This window comes from Pelodiscus sinensis, chromosome 6 (assembly GCF_052426305.1).
Source record: "Pelodiscus sinensis isolate ZL-2025 chromosome 6, ASM5242630v1, whole genome shotgun sequence".
Classification (NCBI taxonomy): Eukaryota; Metazoa; Chordata; order Testudines; family Trionychidae; genus Pelodiscus; species Pelodiscus sinensis.
In genome coordinates, this window is record NC_143057.1 from 39953685 (window position 1) to 39974739 (window position 21055).

The following is a 21055-nucleotide window of genomic DNA, read 5'->3' on the forward strand; positions in this document are numbered from 1 at the left end:
ATACTCTTTCACATGTAGTGCCACTCTACTGCAAGCATGACCTGTTCTGTCCTTCCAGTAGATTTTGTATGCTGGTATTACTGTGTCCAATTGATTATCATCATTCCACCAAGTTTTTGTGATGCCTATTATATCCATAGTTCATTTAATACAGTCTAGTTCACCCATCGTACTATTTAGACTTCTATCATTGGTATACAAGCACTTTAAAATTAGCCATTTTTAACTGTCTGCCATTGAATGATGTCATTTTTTCATTTCACTATTTCTGATCAGATCCTGCCTTTATTTTACCATTTTCCATCCTCTCCTCCTTAGTAGGAGATTAAAAAGTCTCCATTAATAGATCCTCCCCATAGGAGGTCTCTACCCAAACCACATGATCTTCTGCACCTGTTGGCTTTCCCCAAGTTCTTAGTTTAAAAACTGCTCTATGACCTAAATTTTAAGTACCAGCAATCTGGTTTTTGATTTGGGTGGAGTCCATCTTGCCTGTCTAGGCTCTCTCTTTCCCAAAAGTTTCCCCAGTTCCTAATAAATCTAAGCTATTCCTCCCTACATCCTCACCTCATCCATGCATTGAGACCATGCAGTTCTGCCTGGCTACCTGGTCTTGCACATGGTCATCTCAGAAAACACTACCCCGGAGGTCCTGGTCTTCAAATTCTTATGTAATAGCCTAAATTTGGCCTCCAGAGCCTCTCCCCTACCCTTCCTCCAAAAAGCTCAAGACATTTTTTATATTTCCCAACACAATCTGTCCCTTTCCATAACTCCAATTATCTCTATTCCTAGCCACAATACTCTGTCCCTTCTTATCTGATCTGTTGCCATTGCTGAACCTCTAATGCTCATATATAGCTCAGATACCTCCTGTTATGCAGTATATACAAGGTCTATCTGCTGCACCAATTGAGATCTCTGAGCCAACATAAACTTATATCTTTCCTGAAAGTTATTGTTCAATTTCCATCTGCACTTCACAAGTATTTGGTCTTGAGGATTCATTTCAGTTTCCTTTCAGTTTTTCCTTGCCCCATCTCTCTCACACGTAACCAGTTATAATTTAACACTCACTTTTCAACTTTAAAAGTAATAAGATGAATGGCAAAGCTACCATTTCAGTGTTTCAGATTTGTCATTCTATTTGAGTGCACTGCATTAGCTCTGAGATAGCATTCATCTCAATCTTAATCTTAGCAAGTTTACAGTATATTATAAGAGAGTCTCATCTCTGTTCCAAGGAACATGGCTGAGAGTCTAATTAAAGGATATAGCAATACAGTATCTTGGTAAGTATAAAATGGTAGCAAGTTAAGAGTATTGTATTAAGTTAAGTATCACAGTGTGTATTTATTACAATTATTAATGATTTGGGGAAGGAAGTGGACTGTCAATTGATCAAGATAATTATAAGCAAAACAAATTAGAACTCTGAGAAAACGTACATATGCCAGGGCTAAGTAGCAGAACAGCATATGAGAATGTGCTTGGCTAAATGCCAAGTAATATATACATTTAAATTTCCATTATTGTTTAGTAAGGAAAGCTACAGAGGAGAGACAGACACCATATTGTTTCACAGAAATTTGATTTGTACATTGAGAACAAAACTGAACAAACAAAATTCAGTTTGAACATATCAATTTGCTCCATTTATAGAGAAACATAATAGCCAGAAAAGTTGCAGGTCAGTCACACTCATTTTTCTACAGATAGTTGCTCTGTATGACATTGAGTGTCTTCCCAATGGTGGCTGGGTCACCAAGATCATGCATTAATGGCTGCACACACAGGCAAAAACCACAGGTGATAAATGTTAAATATGACAAAACGTAGAAGCCCAGTTTCAGGCAGGCACATGTGGAAGTTGGGTTAAAGCCTCTTTGAAAGTGTGGCTCTTGAGGAAAGCAGACGGAGAATCCATTTACCACACCACTTTACTTTTTTAAAAGGAGTCTGACTAGAGAGCAATCTAAATTTACTCTTTTATTTCCTTCAGCACTCTGGCCAGAAGAGCTCCTTTCTTATGTCCTCTCTAGAACTTTTCTTTTAAATACAAACCTGTAGAGTGCTGTAGAGCTGCATTTTTTAACATTTTAAATAGGGTATTAGTTCATAGCATGAATGTTTTAAAATCTGATCAGCAAGCTGTTTCTCAATACATTAAGCAAAGCAAGCAAAATTAGGCTGTTTCATGTCAGGTACTTAGCACAAATCCCTTAATAATGTGTTTGAGTGCAGAAACCATTAATAAATGCATAATTTCCTAAGACAGGCTTGATTAATTAAGTCAGATGTGTAGCCTTCTAATTAAAAAAGAACATTAGGCAGATGAGTGGAATTTCTGAGTACAAAACTTAAAGGCATCTTTTTCCTTTGTTTTAAGAATGAAAGAAAAGTTGCTAGTTATTGTAACTGCCAAAGAGCAGTTATAGTGCTGACACAAAACCCAACACTCTGTGACTTATTAAAAACAATTCTGTATTTGTTTGCCAGTTTGTAGCCCTGTTTTTAATCAGGTGGCTGCTTGATTAATCCAGACAGTTAGGATTTGAGGGTGCAGCTGGTGCTGATATGTAAACAAACAGACAGGAGAAATGAGACCAATGCATCAACAAGCAGATGGTCTAAAACCAAGGACTTACAAAAAAGTCTTTGAACATTTTTCCTTGTTTTGTGGTCTTATCAAGATAATGGCATAATTTGATGATCAACTCCAAACTGTATTAAGTTATTTTCCTTGCAGTTAGTAGTAAATTAGGTATATGGGAGGATCTATAGCAAGACAGAACATCAAAATAAGGATTCGTTATTTGTAGGTGTGTATCCATCCCATTTCTATGAGGAATACTTTTCTTGGTGTTACGCTCCGAAGTAGGCAACAATGGATATAAAAGATACTAAGATATAGCAATTTTTGACAGCAAAATAAAGACTATTCTATACAGCTCCCTTTTCAGACCCAATACTAATTAAACAAATATCTTCCTTCTTCTGGAAGGCAGGGGAGGGTCTGTAAAGTCCAACATATTAAACTCGCTTTAAGTACCATTTCCCAATAAAAGGTTGTAAAAGGGTGTCTAGACTAGGTGTGTTCCAGTGACTTCTACTAGATGGATTTAGACCTGCTAAACTTGGTGTCATAGTCCCAAAAATGCTCATAAGTAAAGATTTTCCTTTTTCATAAGCTGAAGGGACCTATGCTTTTGTAGAAGGAGCATCTGCTTTGTATTCCCTCCACATGGCCATGGTGTGCATGCAACAGCTGTAATCTTCTGTTGGACACAAATTTCTTACAATGTATTCTATCAGTAAGGAAAGTCCTTTTTGAGGGGGTGGGGGAAATCAAGAGACTAGTTTTAATTTTCATATTTTAAGCTGTTTCTGATTGTGCTTATGCAATGTTCCTGAAGTCTATGAAATTACATTGGTTCTAGTGAGATCAGAATCAGGTTCTGACTAAGTGCCATATTATAGGCAAGCATTGTGAAAGATGTGCCACATAATTCTGCCAATGTGGAGGATCTAGTCCATGTCTGGAGCTACTGGCTGCCAATTGCTTCTTTCCCTCCTTCAGAACCCTCATTTCCACAACCCTCATTTCCACAGTCTCACCCTCCTGCACCAAAAAAGTGAATGAATATAAGCTATTTCAAACCGACGAGGAGTCCTGTGGCACCTTATAGACTAACTGAAGTGTAGGAGCATAAGCTTTCGTGGGCAAAGACCCACTTCGTCAGATGCATGTACGAAGTGGGTCTTTGCCCACGAAAGCTTATGCTCCTACACTTCAGTTAGTCTATAAGGTGCCACAGGACTCTTCTTCGCTTTCACCAATTATTGTGTGTTTCCCTGATGTCCTTTCCCTTTGCAGTAAACTCCATAAGAGCAGACCTTTGCTTTTTCTCCCTGTTCAGCATTAAAAAAAAACAAAACAAAACAACACGATATACATAAATGTAAAGACGGTGGGAAAGATATTATGGTAATAAGGAGTCTTACATGTACATCAACTAGCAGAATTATAGGATTGAGGGGCCCTCAAGAAGTCCTCTGGTCCACTCTCTTCCACTCGTGGCAGGACTAAGTATTCTCTAGCCTGTTTCTGACAGGTGTTTGTCTAACCTGCTCTTCCTCTTCAGTGATGGAGATTCCACAATCTCCCTGGGCAATTTATTCCAGGTAAGTAGATGGATAGAAAGGAGAAGATGAGAATCCTGCAGTTTTAAGCTTTGGTCTCAGATAATACCTTCACAGAGGTCCAAACAGTAAAGGACATGAAAAGAGCAAGTATTACTCGCTAACTTGCACCTCTGTCTCCTGACCTGTCATTGGTTGAAACACACACACAAACACAAAAGAGAGTCTATTAAAATACATCAAAGATGTGATAAATCCACAAAGCTGACAAACTGCAGGGATGAGGCAGCAGCTTCCTTCCTAACCTGTGAAGTTATATGGAGGTACTGCAGTAAATGGAGTGCAGATGTTTGCCACAAAAACCACATACCTCAGGGTCATCATCATTTCCATATGTGATTTTGCAAAATTAAACTGACCTGCAATAACTTTCTGAACACATGGAGTGTCATTAGATCATTGCGTTCACCTTCGAAAATTGCCTACAACACACGAACCAGATGCTGCAACATTTTGTTGCAATCACATGTACATCACAGCATGATGGCATTGTGTTATAACACCCTGAAACATTAAAGTTGTAACATGCACTTTTTTTTCCTTCTTGTGGCTAATAAGGCAAAGCTTTGGCTAGGGGGGACAGTATGATGGAGCACCACCACCCATATCATATTTAAAAGGAGGCACAGCTGGAGCACAGTCTCTACCAGATGGGCTACCATAGCAGTAATACTCACCTCCCCCAGGATGTGACAAGCATTATTTAACATTTGTGAACCCTTTGATGCCATCAGTAGTGCATTGGTTAGAACCACTGGAACCATCTACAAAGCTTTGTAGGAGATTTTCCATAACTGGCAATTTTTAAATCGAGATTAGATTTTTCTTCTTAAAAAAAAAAGATATCATCTAAGTTTTATTTTGGCCTATAAGCTGAGTTATATAGGAAATCAAAGTACATGTTGACAGTGGATTGTTCTACCCTGGGAATCTATATTGTTGTTAAGTTTCATCATTGAGGCATTAGATAAGGATCAAATGTCAGCCTCATAAGTTGTTTGTTTGTTAGGTTGAATCAAACTGATAACAGTTGGGGGTTAGCATGTGTGTTTGGGCCTGATTTTGTATGTATTTTGTATTTTGTATATGCATTTTCAGTGTAAGCATGTAGTAATCTACATGGCTGCATCTGTAAATCAGAACTTGGATGACCTATAATGAAATTTAAAAAAAATAGGCACAGGTGCAAGAGTGCATCTGTAGTTGCTTCCATCTGAAAATTGAGTGCAAAAATCAGGCTCAGGTAAAGCTAGCAGGAAAGTCAGGTCCTTTATGTATAATCATCAGCACAGATACTGTATCAACAAGTACAGAGAGAAGAGTCATCATGTGAATAAATCTTTGTATGCAGCCAGAGACAAATAGCCATAGCAGCATAATCACAACACTCCCTCTCATACAAAGTCTATAAACTAAGAATTAGAAGCTTCACTGATGGGAGCAGGGAAGTAGAACATATTGTACTAAAATATCTTATCTCAATCTCCTGCTATTGTAGAGAAAGGAAAAAACAATTAATTGTATCCAAGCTGTAGATATAACAGAAGTCTTATCTCTTAACAAGGCTAACAACAAACTCAAGGTGTGGGTGGAATGAATCAACATAGATAATCAAGTACATTGCATTGACATGTTCAGAGCACATTCAATTAAAAAAACTGAAAAAATAGAGTTGTCTGATTGCATTGATGGAATATCTGTGGTTTCCTCAAAACTTCCTTCTCCTCAGGTTTCCTATTCTCTAGCCTAGAAATAGGATTTTTAAAAAAGAGGATATACAAATTTTCACTTCAAAATAATCTTGAAATATATATTCCTAGGGCTTCCAAATTAAGTATAGTTTAACAAGAAAAAAATACTGTATTGTCCAGCCTAAAAGTCAGCTTTCAAAAATAATGGGCTTGGTTCACTGCCAATTCCCCTGCCAACTAAGAGGGAGAAGGAGACTTGGGAATTTGCTCTTATGGCAGAAAGACAGCCTCTGTAGGGTGTTAGCCAGCAGATGGGGAGCTGCTTTCTGTTGGGTTCTGGTTCAGCAAGCTGTAGTCTCAGAATATATGTGGGTGGTGTATGTTGAAAGAGAGAAAAGGCAAGACTGTCCAAGTGAGAGTCAGTGATATTGTATGGCAGGAGACGAGGGAGTTGTGTATGCTGGGGTTAGTAATAAAGATCCACCAGATTTTTATCCACGCGGATAAATTTCCTTTGCAATTTTGCATAATTAGATAGTAGGAAAGATAAATCAATGAAGTAACAACTATCAGCAGCAGCGTTATATCTATTGAAATATTGAGATGAGACGGATTTTAAAAGCCTTTACTGGAAGTATGAGAAACTGCGTGAACACGCTGGTTATTTCACTTGTCCTTTTGATAACACACCTAACAAGCAATAAACTTTGATGTCATTACTGTTTTGTGCTGAATTTGAACACGTTTCACGATCAGATTATCAGAAACTACTTTTCCAAATGGAATAACATGGGTGGTGTTGTGGTGTTTATATATTTCCCCTTCCCAAATTTTTCATAGGCTCATGCTTTTGTTAAGTTCTGTTAAGTTCAAGTTTTTTAAAAAAATTGAAGCTATTTTGAGCAAGTAGAGGCAGGCTTCTGAGACAAGGCATTTCCCAAGGTGCACCAGAATTTTTGGCCCAGCTCCTCCTTTAAGCATTAGAAGATTAAGCAGAGAGACCAATGAAATATGAATCAGAGCCCTAGGCCTAACAGAACTTAGCTGTACACATCCATCTAGGTAAGTCCCACTACTGGAGAAGAATGAGATCATGAGGGGATTTGAACATTTGCAAGGCCAGCCCCATTTATCCTCTGAAGCCTTTTGGTTTTGAATTTAGCTTAGTACTATATTATGATTTATGAGGTGTTTCATTCACACAAAGAGTAAGCTGAATGCAGGTAAAAGTGGAACAAGGAAAATTTTACAGAATCCTGTGGACTGTTCCATGTGTCTGAGCTGTTTCAAGGTTTGCTTTCTACATGCCCTGTTCCATGGGTGTGCCCTTGCTAACTGTCACTCTAGGGAACATGGGTCTCTATCTGCATTTCAGCTGAGCATGGTGTTATCCTTATGTCACCGAGGTGGTGATATTACAGAAGTACTCACCCAGCATTGCTTAACCTATACTTGGAGCTCCTTCATTCTTTTACCTCTAGGTTTTTACCTGCCTGGTCCAATGCTGGAAAACTCTAGTACCAATAAGAGTAATACCTAGTAATTGGTCCTTAGTTTGGACTTTACATGCCAACTTGCAGCTCAAAATGCAGTCTAATTTATAAGCCTCTAAAAATAGGGTTCTCTAATTGACAAGGGAAATGGCACCACTATGATTTAATAAGGATTTACTTAGCCAAGCCTATCATTTTTAATAGGGTAAAAGGTTTTAAAACATGTTTGTTTAAAAATGATTTATATAGACCACCGCTGAAGCCTGAAAGATTGAAGACGGCTTTCAACTTATTATTCAGCCTGAGGTCTTTTGAAAGAAGTAGTGATAAATTTCTGACATATGTCCTACAAGTACAAGCTAACTTCTCTACCGGGAGGAGTACTGAAAGGTGATTGGTTCTTATCAGCCTAGACTTTCCTGTAGTTTCAGAGCTGCTTGGAAGGCTCATCAGGTAACTTTTCACTTAAACTTCAGCAAATTCTTGAAGGCAAAACCATCTGGGATGAAATTCCAGGACCCTCCTATGTAAAATAATTCCTTGCTTGAAAATTCTGCTAATTTATGACCCTGTGCTAATGTCTCAGGCTCTTTGAAGAACTATTACATAAATCTCTTTTAACTGCATTATCATCTCTTGCACACAAACCATAATTTATTCTAAGGACTTCAAAGGTCATCTGTTATCTTGGCTGCAGCTCCAGCCTGATGTAGCAATCTATTAAAAACAGAAACACTTTGCCCAACAAAGTTTTGCACTTAACAGTTTCAGTCATCTGGTAATTTAAAGAGCTCACTTTCAAACACATAGTTCTCATATTTTTAGCATCTTAAAAAGCTTCTGTTCTACTTCTGCAGCCTATTAAGACATAAGTAATCTTCCCTGTGGCCTTGATTTTATATGTATTATATGCTATTCCATTTATGATACGTGAATGTATTCTTTGACCTCACCAAGTTCCATTCTTTGTTATTGTTTTTGAACAAATAAACCCCTGAGACTGGAACACACATCAGAGTCAAGCAGTTTTCCTTTGCAAATACGTCTGGAAGAAAGGCAGCCTTTTGGCAAATATTTCAGGCAGGATTTCTTTGGAGTTCAGTTGAGACCTGCTTGATTCACATCTGTTTATACCTCTGGTTTGAATTTCCTCTTTATATCAGAAGAATAAACCTTCTGGAAAAATATTTTGAATGTTTCTCTTGCAAAGTCCAAAACATACCTTCAGAGGAAATGAAACAATATACAACCAAAAGAGAAAACAAATAAAAGCTTGAAAGCAAATCAAACAAAGAGGGATTTACCAAATAAAAAAGGCTGTAATCGTTGAACTCCCTTTACCAGTATCCTAACAAACAACACCTCCTGTGCTTTAAATATTTAAAGTGAAATCTGAGGATTTATATAGCTTACAAAATGCCAGGGGCTTATTATCTTTACAGTCTCATGACAGGAATATTCATATCATTTGATTCCACTGTCTAAGACAACAGGAATTCCTCCAGGTGCTAATGGTAGATAACTTGCGTGCTGCTTCAATAATCTACTAATTATAGACTCCCTCAGGTAGAACAATGTCATTAATCTGATTAAATTATTTATATTGCTGGAAAGCTAAATCTTATTAGGTTCTTGGTATTTTATTTTGTATGTTGTGTAGCTCTGGAGTTGCAGTACTGTACCTTTAACAACCATTAGCAGTACTAGCAAAGAAAAGCTATAGGTAAGGATGAAGCAATGTATCACTCAGATACTGACATTTGTAATTTCTACCATCCACTGTTGCTTGTATACGGTGTCCATTTGTAGTTTGCCAAGGCCTCTTAAAACTATTATGCTTGAGTGCCCATTGCTGTATCAGCAAGGTCAGACATCTGATAAGGGTTTCGGTTTATCAGAACAATTTATTGTTAGATCTATGAATGGTTTCTGTTAACACGGTTATACCAGTGTATGTGGTAATGTGAGTGAAGCTATCAGAGATTTACACCGGTGGACCAGAAATCAGGATCAGACCCCTAGTCTCTAATTTAAACTGTGAGGGGTCCTTTGTACTGAAACAAGAAAAATATCTTCTGTCTCTTTGTATGGAACACCAAATATCTCTAAACCTAAATTTTCAAACAGGATGCAGCGTAGAACGGTGGCTTCCAACCTTTTTTATGCTCAAGATCACTTTTTGAATTTAAGAGCAACCCAGGATCTAGACTCCCCCTCCTCTGGGGCCAATTCCATTCCCCTTTTCTCTCCCCCACCTTGACACACTTTCATCTGGCTGGGGTGCAGGGTTGGGCGCAGGAGGGGTTGAAGGTTGCAGGCTGTGGGAGGGAGTTTTCTGCAGCCTGGAGCCCCATCCTGCACCAAAACTCTCTCCGAGCATCCCTCACTCCTGCACCCTATCACTCTAGGGGGCTCCAGGCTGGGGCAGAGTATTGGGTGCAAGATGGAGTGAGAAGTGTGGGCTTGGGGACAGAGTTTGGGTGCTAATTCAGAGGTGACACAGGAGCTAGGAATGCAGGTTCAGCTGCTTACCACAGGTGGCCCCTGGTTAGCAGAGCAGCAGGCTTCAGCCCGGCCCCTCGTTGTTCCTGGATATGGTAGCTGGCTTAGTGCAGGCACCCTTTTGTGCAAGTACCATCCTCATAGGTTGGTTCCAGGCCAATGGAAGCTGCTTGAACAGTGCTGGTGCGGAGACAGCATGGAGCTGCCTCATCCCTCTCTCAACATCTTAGGGGCTGCAGAGATGAGCCTGCACTAAGCCAGCCAGCTGCTCCTGGGAGCACCCAGGAGCCAGGCAGAGGCAGACTACCTGAGGATCGCAATCGGCTGGCAGAGGCTCCAGGATCTACCAGTCGAGATCATGATCAATGGGTTGATCACCACTGGTGTAGAACAATACTACTTGAACCCCCCCCCCCCCCCCACACACACACACCTGTTTGTAAGTTTAGGTCTGGTAGTTGTGGTACTGGAAAATAGCTTGTTATTTGCCTTAGGTAAACTAAAAATTGCAGTTATCTTAAAACACTGCAAATAACAAGATAAGCTATTTCCCGCAATAAGTACAATTGAGATAATGAGGTTATATCTACTAATTTTAGATGTTGGTATAGTTCAGTACCACCCTTGGTATAGCACTATTGGTTGGTATATTTTAAGATTAGTAAGCTCTTTGGGGTCATAACTATGTCTTCCTGAGTTTCCATAACATTAACAGGATTTCTCAAGCGCTTAGAGTTAAGAATGTGCTTAAATGTTTCTAGTACCACTCCAAGTAGCTCTTGGATAGTTGGCATGGGGATGACAACTGGCAGGAGACTGACTTTTTCTCACTTAAAACAAAAATCTTGGAGAAATATAATTAACAAAGGATATTTAAAAATGAAAAAAAAAATGAAGTGGAACTTCTTCCTGTTTTGTACAGGTCACAGGGGATGACCTAATTATCCATATTGGCCTTAAAATCTCCTAACTTTAAACACAAGAAAATGAACATTTTAATTGTATAATGTCAGTAACTTGCACAACACACACTACATGGTCATATATTTTACCAGTCTAAATTTTCCAAGATACTGTCTATTTGGCAGAACTAAACTTATTCTCCTCAATCCAGCAAAGCATCACAGCCCAGCTGTCCAACTGAATACTAAGTATAGATCACTAGTAAAGGATACCTGGAAGGAGGGGAGAGGGCAGAATTTTTAGTTAAGTGATTATTTCTACAACAAATCACACTTCCTTGTAACTTCAGTTTTGTGATTCATCTTTGCTCCTGGCAACACTAGAAGTAAGACAACACCAGATTTGCGTAGGACAGAGGTGAAGTGGCATCTAAAATGTGGGATGTTCTGCCTAATGAGAGAGGGGAAGGTTTCTCTTTCAGAAACAGCTCCTGTAGTGAGTCATAGTGGAAAGCAGCATGAATCATAATATACTTTCTCAAGCCAAATTCTCTGCTAGTTGGCAAAGTTCCACTGAATATGGCAAAGAGCTATACCATCAAGAAAATGTGGCCCTCCATCTACCAAAACAATTTTTGATGTGCTTCTTCAGAATGGGGTTGCCTGTAAAAGATTGTTTTGAGTGACCTAGATCTGAACCACAGATATTTGACTGCTAAAATGATGGTGTCACTAGGCTTTTGAGAAGCCTTTTGTGTGAGAAAAATCTGTTCTCAGAGGAGTTCCTGTGTAATCCCCAGGTTAGTCTGTTACACATGTTCACTTGAATCACTGCCAGAGGAAATTTATAGTCCACCTTGAGGAAGATAGCAGTAATGGAAAGAGAACTGCCCTAAGTCACTGGACTGTTAAGAAAGCCCCCCAGAGTCAGAGTTCACTGTTCAGTCACATAGACCAGAATTTTCAAGCTTCAATACCTGGAATTAGGCACCTATATCCAGAAATGTCAATTCATTGCGCTAGTCCTGTGAGATTGATTTGTCCTGGGGAATTATAAGAACAAAGCCTTTGTTTTTCTGTTCAAATTTGCAGTGTTGCTGTAGCCATGTTGGTCTCAGTAGATAAAAGAAAGTGGGCGAGGAAAATACATCTCAGGATGCAGCTACACAGCACCCTAAAAATATTTCCAAATAGCGAGTGGCTTTTGTAGACGTGGTAGCCATGCAGTGTAGATGTACCCTTATTTAACCACATTTCTGAGATCACCAACAGAAATTAGTCCAATAAAAAGATATTTCCTCAGCCATCTTGCCTTTCTGTTGAAGTCACATTTATCTTTTAAGGACACATACTTTCCCTAGTTATAAAAGTAGGCCTTGTGTTTGTGCATTTTGAGATGTGTCTAAAGTGGGCAAGTTTGCTGATAAAGGACCAGATACTCTGCCTGTGTTAATCAGTGTGCTATAACTGAGCTACACTTATTTATACCAACAGGCTCAAAATGTTTTGTAGGCCTGGATCAAAAAAAGTAAAGTAAATGCTAATTCTGGTCTTGATTCCTGGAGTTGAAAAGCTTATTTATACAGAATACATTGGCGAAATTAAGCAAGAACATATTATTCCTATGTTAATATAATCCTTTTCCAGCTGCTTTGTCAATGAGGCCTATTGCACATTTGCTGCATACCATAAGCATCTGCTCCTACCAAAGTTTACTGCAAAGAGAGAGAGAAGAGGGAGGAAATGCAATTATTTCACCTTTGGAAGTCTTTTCCTGGAATTTTGCTGCCTAAACTTTTTACAGTTCCATGGCAATTGAAATGTCACAAGACTGTTCTCTGGCACAGAATTTGCTTCATCCTTTCAGTGAACATAGCTGTGCAAATGCTCTGTACCACATGAAAAATGTCAACACCACAGCCAGGAACAGAAACAGATCGTTTGATGTTGAACATTTCATCCCACATGGACCTGAAAAAGTGGTAAAGAGAATTATACAACTATCTTTGCACTGAAGAGATCTGGTATTTCCACTAGAGTATGCTGGATTTGTTTTCCCATGTCCACTGGGGCTGGAGCTCTGAAGTCAGTGTTGTGGCTGACAATTGCTGTCCACTCTGTAAGTGCTAAATCATCTATCAGGTCAGCAAGCAGAGAAAAATGCAAAAGACTCAGACAGCAGGTAAGGGTTAGATCAGAAAGATAGAAGCACTCAAGGAAGGCAGGGCCTTTCAGTGAAACTAAATTAATTTCTTGCATTGCCTTCATGGCAGAGGCTATAGCAGAGATATTCTTTTTGGGTAACTCTGATGTGGGTGACCGATCTAATGGAACGTCACAGATTGATTTAGAACAAGTTGATGAATTAAACAGTAGTAAAGTCACGAAGAACACATAGTATTAGTACAACAATCCTGAAGGAACTTATATCTAACACTGCAGAACTACTAGCTGTAGCATGTATAACCTATCACTGGAATTAGCCTCTGGTTCAGTGACTGAAAGGTAGCTAATATAGCAGTGATTTTTAAAAAGGGCTCCAGAGGAGATCTTGGATGTTACAGTTCAGTGATTTCAGTACTGGGCACATTGGAACAAACTACAGTAAATAATAAAAATTATCAGGCACCAAGGTAAATATGATTTGTTGGGGAAAGATCAACATAGCTTACATGAGAGAAATCATGCCTCGCCAATCTATTAGAATGCTTTGAGGGAATCAGATAACACAGGCAAGGATTATCTAGTCAACAAAATGTGCTTGCATTTTCAGAAAGTCTTTGATAAAGTCCCTCACTAACAGCTCTTAAGGGGACTAAACAGCCATGGATAATAGGGAATGTCTCCCCATGGATCAATAACTGGTTGAAAGATCAGAAACAGTGTCTTACTAAATAGTCCATTTTCACAGTAGAAAGAGGTAAAGAGCAGGGTCCACAAAAGATCTGAACTGGGATTTATGTTGTTCAAAATATTCAAATAATATTCAAAATATTATGCTGTTCAAAAAGTGGGTGAATAGGGAAGTGGCAAAGTTTGCCAGCAATACACAATCATTTAAAACAATTAAACCCAAAGCAGACTGGGAAGAGTTACAGATGGATTGTACAAAACTGGATAACTGGTTAGTAAAATGGGATATGAAATTTAACTCTGATAGTTGCAAAGTAATGCACGTTGGGAAAAAAAATAAGCCCAACTGTATACAATGATGGGTTCTAAATTAGCTGTTACTACATAATAAAGTCATCATTGATAGTTTTCAGAATACATCTGCTCAATGAAGTCAAAAGGCTAACAGTATGTTAGGAACTTTATAATAAGGGCAGAGAGTTAGACAAACTATCATATCACTGTAAATCCATGATGTGCCCATACCTTGAATACTATGTCCAGTTCTGGTTGCCCCATTTTTTTAAAAGTACAGTGGGAGTTGAAAAGGTTCAGAGAAGTGCAACAGAAGTGGTCAAAGATATGGAACAGCTTCCATACAAGGAAAAATTAAACGCAATAGGGCTGCTCAGATTAGAAAGTAAAGACAACTGCAGGGGAGAGGATAGAATAAAGATCTATAAAATAGTGAATTGAGTGGAAAAAGTGTTATTCACTCTTTCCCACAATACATAAAACAGGGGTCACCCAATGAAATTAATAGGCAGCAAATATGATACAATCAGAGGAAGTACTTTTTCAAACACACAACTAACCTGTGAAACTCAGTGTCACGGGATGCCATGATAGAGAAAAGTATAATTGGGGTCAAAACAGAACTAGAGAAGTTCACAGAGGGTAGATTAATCAATAGCTATTTGCCAAGATGGACAGAGACAAAAGAGCATGCTTGGGAAACCCTGAACCTCTGATTACAAGAAACTGGGAGCAGAAGACAGAGGAGTATTATTCCACGATTGCCCTGTTCTCTCCTCTTCCCTGAACCTCTGGCACAACCACTGTGGAGACAGCACACTAGGCTAGATGGACAATAGTCTGCTCCAATTTTGCAGCTCTTACTGACTCAACTTCCACTGCCACCAACATAAGCAAAGCTGTCCTAGAGAAGAATGGGACCTTGGGCAACCTCACCACAGGCCCCACCCCTACCCCTTCTCCACCTCTACTCTGCCCCTTCCCACAAGCCCCACACCCTGCTCTACCCCTTCCCTGCCCCCTTGCCGAAAGCCCTCTACCCTGAGCAACACAAGCTGGAGTATTACTAGGAAGCTTGATGTGGGACTGCAGCAGGCGTCACCTCCACACACACTCACGGCAGCCGTGGGAACCGGAGCAGCCTGGCAGCCTGTTCTGCTCCCCTCTCCCAGCCCACTGAAGCTCAGCTTCACAATGAGGCAGTGGAAAACAGTGTGCCCTGAGGCCAGGGTGCTCAGCTTCCTGCTACTGCAGTGAAGCAGAGTGCAGTGCACTGAGAGGTGGCAGTGGAGCAGGGCAGGGCAAAGTTATGTCTGTATTTCCAGACTGGTATGGAGCATCCATCAAGCCCGAAACATCCTCCTGTCAAATTGTTAGCTATATTTGCTTGCAATAAATAGAGATGCGTGTGCTTGGTTTTTTTCCTGGATTGTGTGTGGGCTGGATTTTTGAGGGGGAGGGAGTGATTAATAATTCTTTTGCTGTGGAAATAGAGAACATGTGGAATTCTGCATTTTTAAAAGTCAAGCAGCTGTGCAATATTTGTGGCACTTGCTCATAACCGCAGGTTATAAAACAATAAAACAGATAACCACAGGTATAAAACAATTCACATTTCAGGCACTGATGAATATCAAAAAACAAACAAACTCCTTGAAATTGGAATATGGTCTGGCAGCAATGGTACCATCAGCAAGATGGCATTTGATGTTCTTTATGGGATTTAACAACAAATATATGCAACTAGGAATGTGCTCACTAAGAGAAAAAGCACACAATTAGACATCTACAACATTCTTTTGGCTGCTCTCTCACACAGGAAAAGAAATTGAGATAGCAGTGTCACCCAGATGTGCATCTTTTATCCAGAAAGGTACATTGTTCCTTAGTACATTTCTTCAGCTCAAACAGATATTTTAACTAGTGACTGAAATTGGAGAGGGTCCAGAGAAGAGCAACAAAAATGATTAAAAGGTCTAGAGAACATGACCTAGGAAGGAAGGCTGAAAGAATTGGGTTTGTATAGTTTAGAAAAGAGAAGATTGAGGGGGGATATGCTAGCAGTTTTCAGGTATCTAAAAGGGTGTCATAAGGAGGAGGGAGAAAACTTGTTCATCTTGGCCTCTGAAGATAGAAGCAGCAGCAATGGACTTAAACTGCAGCAAGGGAGGCTTAGGTTGGACATTAGGAAAAAGTTCCTAACTGTCAGAGTGGTCAAACACTGGAATAAATTGCCCAGGGAGGTTGTGGAATCTCCTTATCTGGAGATATTTAAGAGTAGGTTAGATAACTGTCTCTATCAGGGATGGCCTAGACAGTATTTGGTCCTGCCCTGAGGGTAGGGGACTGGACTCTATGACCTCTCGAGGTCCCTTCCAGTCCTAGTATTCTATGATTCTATGACTGTAAGAACCCTGCTAAGATTCAGAAAGTTGTTCCCAAAAGTCATGGCCAGTTTCCTAAAAATGCACCTGATTATAAACCTAAAGACAGAGTTTTATTATATAAAAGTTTAATTATTGTGATGCATTAAACTGCATCAATACATTGTGATTATACATCAACTGTGTATCTTAGACATTTCTAACATATCTGTTATCAAGGAGTGCCTCTCTAGGCACCATTAAATTACCCATACACATAATCTGAATTCAGATCTTAAGCTTCAAAACATAGGTTAGCCTAACATAGGTTAAGCATTAAAATGTTGCTAATAGGTCAGCTAGTGCAAAATTACATCCAAGAATCCCTCACAGATTATGTTCTGCTGGTATCCCCCTTCTTTTACACCAGCTTGAATGCCACAGCTAATTGTAATTCCAGCACTGTCACATGGGGAATGACATACTTGTGTGGGATTTCCATTTGCAGAAGTGCAGAATCAGATACTTGGAGTCTACTTGGAAGCATCTGGGTCTACACTGCAAAAAAGAGTCACAGCAGCAAATCTTGCAGCTTGTGTCAACCTACTTGGGCTTCCAGGGCTTGTGGGGCTAAAAATAGTAGTGTAGACCCATGGCCTTGGCCTAGAGCCCAGCTCCTCTTTGGAGCCTGAGGGGAAGCAGAAAATTTCAGAGTCTGGTCTCCAATATAAACCTGAATGTTTGGCCCTGTAGCATGAGCCCAATCAGTTGACCCAGGTGCTGAGAGTCCCTATCGATACATCTATACAGCACTTTGGACCAAGTTATTCAGATAATCACCATGTAAACCCATCTTGAATAGAGCAACATGCTTATTCTTTTAACATAATACTTTCAGATATTAAGTCTCCTCACATCATACCACAGTGTGACATGGTGTTCTAAACACATGCTGAAGAGATGCATTTTCTCCTTGCAATGACCAAACAGAAGCTCTCAGAACATCCTTTAACACTTAACATCAAATCCATAGGCAATTCAGATAAAAGGCAGGTAGAAATGAATGCAAAATAAGTGATCCTGGGTGGTCACTAAGCTCCTGCAGTGTGAATGCTAAATTGGCTGCATTGTTAGCAACCCCCAGACACTCTAAAATTTACTAACTGGCTGAATTGTTAGAAAATGCTACAGACAATCTGTAACAGTAAGTAAAGCTCAGGTATGCAATGAGACAGCTAATTTTCTAATATTAAAATTCTCCAAACAATACCTTCTTGTCCTGGTTTTCAGACAGAGAAACCAAAACAACTGTGACTGCCAAACTCTGAAACTGGAAGCAATTTTATTTCTACGGATGAGGTATAGACCACTCTCTAGATGTGCAGCATCTGACTGGATATCTAAAGTACCACACCACATCCCATACACTATTTTCTAGTTCTTCCCTTCCATTCCCCAAAACTTATACAAGTGGGAAAGAATTACCCATTGTTTTAACACCATTATCTTCACACTGATTATAATAAAAGTAGAATATGTTCCATTTTAAAAAAATCTTATAGTGAGCCTAATTAAGTTTCTCGGTTTATTTGGGTTAATCCATGATAAAACTGATTTTTGCAGACCCAAAAATCTTCATTCTGAAGATTTGTTCAGGGTAACTGAGACTTCAGAAGTGTTAAAATTTAGGCCATCACCACCACTCAGTGCCACAATTAGCTCAGGAAGAAAAAAAATTCTCCATCAGCTACTCAAATTTTTATGTCAAGGAATTTCATCTGTAAAATCATTTTTAAACTAATTGTTCATGTGAAAAGGACGACTAGTTGCTATTTCTGATTTTTCTCATGTGAAAATTCAAGGTATTTCCTGTCAACCTGTTGCAATGTTGAAAAGAAATGTTTGATTTGAGTTGACAACGGCAATGTTTTCATTTTGAAACTGCCAAAGCTAAGTTTTTCAAAACTTTTCATTCTATGTAATTTATTTTTTGTATATTTTCATTCCTTTAGCAGGGACTTAACTGGTCTGAAAACACCTCACCTTCCTTGCGGAGTCATCCCTCCTTTTAGTCCTGTCCTTCCTGAGACTTTCCTACAGCCAGCTTGTGTCTTTCAAGCCTTCCTCGCTGACTCCTATTCCTTCAGCTGGGTTGCACTTCACAGGTCCCCTTACCTGGGTGTTAAGGAGAAACTCTCTGCACAGAGCCTGTCACACAGCCCTAATGTTTCTTTAAGCCCTTCTCTCTCAGAACTCAGGTCAACTGGAACTGAGTTACATGCTCCAATCACATTTAGATTTCTTTAGACTGTGCACTCTTCAGCGTGGGCTCTGTGTGCCACTTGCTGTATAATGAGGCACTGTTCTCAGCTGGGTTTTAGCAATAAAGAGAGCAGCAAATACTAAACATGATTCCTGGGCTCAGTGTTCCCTCTAAAGTGCCCACCAGCCCAGCTTCACAGGTGATTAATCAGCCCAGCCCAGCCAGTCAGCTTGGAGCCCTGACCCTCTGACTGGGTGGGGCTGACTCATCACCAGTGAAGCTCTGCTGCTGCAGCTTAAAGGGAACACTGCCTGGGAACTAGGGTTGCCAGATGGCTGAAAGAAAAATACTAACCCCCCCCCCCCAAAAAAAACCCACTGTGAAAAAATTTTGTTGCAGGAAAAAAAAGGGGGGGGACCAAAGTTATTGAAGAAAAAAAAAAGAACCAGGATTACTGCTAGGGTTACCAGGTAATAATTTAAAAAAAAAACCCAGACACGCTTTGGGGGGGGGGGGGGGGGAGATAGGGGGCCAACGGGAAACAGGGCTGGCCGTGGGGGAGGGCGGGAGGAACAGGGCTGGACGCAGGATATCGGGGGATGGGGGGAACAATTGAAAGGGGGTGGGGCTGGCCGGGAGGAAGGGGGAGCAGGAAGCAGAACTGGCGGGGGGCGGAGGGGAGGTGGGGTGGGGTAGGGAGGAAGGGGGAGCGGGAAGCACAGCTGATGGGGGGATGCAGCAGGGGGGCCGGGAGGAAGGGGGGTGGGAAGCAGAGCTGGTGGGGGCGGGGAGAGGTGCAGCAGTGCTGGCTGGGGGAAAAAAGGAAGAGGAAGGGGCTGGCGGGAAGTAGAGCTGTGCGGGTGCAGGGGGGGTGGCCGGGGAAGATCAGGAGGGGAAGTGGGGGAGAACTGGCTGGCCAGGAAGGGGGGGTGAGGAAATTGGCCGGCGGGGAGCAGGACTGACCTGGGCACTCGCTGTCTGTCCCGCGCAGGCTCCCGGCGATGCACAAGTGAGTCTCCCCTCCTCCTCACACTCAACTGACTGAGGGCTCCCAGGAGCAATCATGGCCCTGCCTCCCAGCTGGGACTCCCAGCTGCTCCCCCCACCCCCGCCAGGCTTCCGTCCGGTGCGCAGCTGGAAAAATTGCACGTGTCCGGTATTTTCTGCTTTTTTTTTTTACCAGACAGAACGCACAAATACCGGGCTGTCTGATACAATACCGGACACCTGGCAACCCTACACCGGGAACTCCTTTCCTTCAGCTGGTGAGGCATAGGATACTTGGCACTCCTAAGGAGACAGACATAAACCTCCTACAAGGGACAGTTCACCTTGTAACATTCCTATTTGGGGATGAAAAACAAATGTCATCCAAATTTGCCTCAGAACAAAAATGTCAGCTTTCGAGAGAGTTCTGACACACAAGGAGGGTGTTAGGGCTGTGATATAGTGACTTGGGACTGGATGCCCCAAGGAGTCTATTTTGGTTTTTCTCTGTTTTAACCACACCAGAAGCTTTCCTCTATCCTGACAGGAGAGAGCCCTTTTTCTACCTTCTTTTTTGGCATTGTGACCAGGTCCACCAGCAGCAATTCTGAGCCCCAGGGCAGCTCAGTCACTGGACCCCACAAATGCACAAGCCATGCCCACATGGATGGAGTCTGCCTGACATTTGGACAGTGCTGTTCTTGCACAGGCAGGTGCCCACAGAGCTGCTGACTGTGCTGCTGGGTATGCTCTTTCAACAGGGCCAGGGCTTCCACATGCCTGCCCAGCTACTCTCACTGCTGCCAGTACCACCCTGCTCATGCCTAGGAGGCCTGTGGCCCTCCTGGGTAATCTAAATGGGCCTGGGGTTCCTGGATGTTTCCTCTGCTACCGCAGCAGAGGCCGGGGTCCCTTTGGCCCTTTTGAATTATCCAGGTTCCTGGGCAATTGCCACCTTTGCCCCCTTGTCAGCAGGCCTGGTTTTGACTGTCCCACTTGTGTAAAAGTGGGGATTTTATTCACCTTGTTATTTTGCATGTGAGTTCTACTGTCCTATGGTAATCCCCATGCGTTCCTCAGTTTCCCAGGGTTCTGCACCAATACACCAAATTTTTCATCACCCTATAGGTGGCAGTCTCCCCACATGTTCACAATGGCTCATGCCCTTTGTCAGCTGAGCCCAGAGGTGGAGGTGTGACCAGGTGACATCATCTCCCTGGGAAGCAGGACAAAGACCAGAGGAAGAGCCTGGCTGGGATCCGGGGGGGTGGGGGGGGAGGGCTAGGAGTGGGGCAATTGGGGCTAGATTGGGATGCAAGAAGGTGCTAGGGGGATTGTACTGACTGCATCTGGTTACTACTAACAAGGCTGTTCTATGCTGTCAACTAATACGTTTTCTGTTCTGCCTGCTGGCTGAGTCTCACCTCTGACTACAGATGGAGCCCTGTGACTCTCTCACACCTTGGTGGCACCATGTTAACAGCTGTGCAGCTTCTACAGTGGG

At 41.3% G+C, this 21055-nt stretch overlaps 1 long non-coding RNA gene across 1 annotated transcript in view; it reads right to left on the reverse strand.

The window, feature by feature from the left end:
- LOC142829849 (uncharacterized) overlaps window positions 1–18820 on the reverse strand; it is a 132945-nt gene extending 114125 nt beyond the window's left edge. Inside the window, exon 1 of the long non-coding RNA XR_012904712.2 lies at window positions 18345–18820. This is a non-coding gene — a long non-coding RNA (uncharacterized LOC142829849). The remainder of the gene's footprint in view (window positions 1–18344) is intronic.
- Window positions 18821–21055: the final 2235 nt, after the last annotated feature.